The following is a 2,392-nucleotide window of genomic DNA, read 5'->3' on the forward strand; positions in this document are numbered from 1 at the left end:
AGTTGAAGCTGGAGATTACATGACATGTTTTTGGGCTGCGGATGCTAACCCTTCCACAACTATGACAGTTGATTTTGAATGGAAGACCGGTGTGGCTGCCAAGGATTGGTCCAATGTTGCTAAGAAAGGCCAAGTTGATGTGAGTTACTATTTTCTATGATACTGTGTATCACTTAACCCTCTGTATGATAAATATGTTCCTAACATTAATCGATTATTGAGTTGAGTGTTGTTTCTTTTTAATATCCTTTATGTCTAGGATGATTTCTGCCCCCTATACTGTTTATGTTCCATCTAGTTTCCAGCTGAATGTCATACAAGAAATGATTTTCTTAGGGGAGCTGATTTCAGCTAATCTATGTTCTGTTATGTGAAAGTGGCATATTTGGCTATGTTAAGATTATGAGGATAGGTTGCCTTGTAGTGTACTTGTGTTAGTTCCAGATGATTTTGTTGGAAGCATGCTTGGTTCTTTGTGTGTGCTCTATAGATAAACTCAGTTGACTGAACAAGTAACTGAAGTAGTTTTGGATATCAATTTGTGCTTCTAATTTAGTGTTTATGATTGTGTTGCTCATATTAGCCAAAGGAAATGCAAGGTTGTTCTCTCTTTTTTTAGTCATTCTATTACTTACGTATACTGGTGTGAGAATGCATGCTATCTGAGCTGAAGCTCAACTTGCTTAGGTATTTTATCCAAAAAAAGAAAATGGAAAAGAAGGTATATGTATCTGTATTTGGGACAAGAGATACAGATTTAGAACTGCACTTTTGAGCTTATAATCATGTAAACTTTTGACTAATGGTATATCAAATGGTGACAATAAATCATCTTTGCAAATATCCTCTTATATTATTCTATAACTCATCTTTTGTTTTTTCTTGTAAACTTTTAGTGTCCTTAGCAAAACCCATATTCGTTTGTTAAGTGCCAATGGTGTCTTTCTTCTGGGCTTAAATTTATCGACATGACTGGCTTTCCTAGATGATGATTGCTAAACTCCAGCTCCATATCATAAATATTCAACAATGCTTTGCGTTGGCTGTTGAAGGCTTAACACAACCTTCCTCTTTTTATTTTTTAACAGTATATCTGGCTATGTAAAATGTTTGCAACAAGCCCAATCAATATCGGGAGAGTTGATTGCTGAACTCCAAATATTTATGTGCTTTTCCTTGTATATTTTGCCCTATACTTGAGTTAATCCAGACGTGCGCAAACCCTCCTCGTTTCACCCACTTGTCATTTGATTTGAAACATATACCAACCGATGAAAACACCGATCTTCTATTAGTTTTTAAAACTAGTCTTTTGCTTCTTTTGTTTCCCCTTATGTTCGATACAAGTAAAATTTCTTATATTGATTTCATTCACATTTACCAGGTGATGGAGCTGGAGCTAAAAAAGCTGTATGAAACTGTTAGTTCCATTCATGACGAGATGTTCTATCTTCGCGGAAGGTTAAAAACCATGACAATTTTCTGTAAATTCTTAATTCAATTCACATTGGCAGTATATTTTAACAAGCATTGTTCATGCTCTCTTATTTATTTACATTATATATCTTTTCCAGGGAAGAAGAAATGCAGGAGCTGAACAGAACAACGAATACAAGAATGTTCTGGTTGAGTTTGCTTTCGCTCATAGTGTGCCTATCAGTAGCAGGATTGCAGCTATGGCACTTGAAGTCCTTCTTTGAGAAAAAGAAACTCATCTAAAATTTTGCTAATAGCTGTTACATGTTTCTAGTGTACTCTTGTAACATATACCGGCTTAATTTATCCAGAGCATAAGCATAATGTTATTCTGTAAAGTCTTTCAGAATGTTACCTTTGATAAATGCAAATCAAATTTACGTCAACTTGAATTTTTTTTTATAAAACCCAAACGAAGCTTATGCTCTTCAATCCGAGAACCTTTCTCAATAAAATATCTGCTTTATTATTTTGGTTTTTATTTTAAATTTCTTTTTTTTTAGTTTTGCTCTAAAATTTAAAGTCTATTTTAGATTTTGCAGTCAATGTGCTCTGTTAAGTGTGGAGGTGGCAAATTCAAATGCTAATGTAACATCAGCAAATAGGATTAAACATATATTTAAATCATTATTATTTTCTTTTCCAAATACTTATAGGTGATAATATTGTTTAAATTGAAATGTAATATGTCGGCTATGTAATTTTTTAACAAAAGATAAAACGAGAATAACTTTTTTATTTGATATTTTACGGGGTAGAGTACAAATTAACCTTTAAAATTAGCATATTTGCCGAGCTTATCTGAATCCGAATTTAAAAATTACGAATATCGATCTGATATGTACACTAATAAAATTAGATTACATTTCATGTAGGCATTCACATATTTACAAATCTAAAAAAATACATAAATATT

The 2,392-nt window shown here is 32.7% G+C and overlaps 1 pseudogene; it reads left to right on the forward strand.

Moving 5' to 3' along the window:
• Positions 1-1,943, forward strand: part of LOC107631854 — a 2,913-nt pseudogene extending 970 nt beyond the window's left edge.

Source organism: Arachis ipaensis, chromosome B03 (assembly GCF_000816755.2).
Source record: "Arachis ipaensis cultivar K30076 chromosome B03, Araip1.1, whole genome shotgun sequence".
Lineage (NCBI taxonomy): Eukaryota > Viridiplantae > Streptophyta > Magnoliopsida > Fabales > Fabaceae > Arachis > Arachis ipaensis.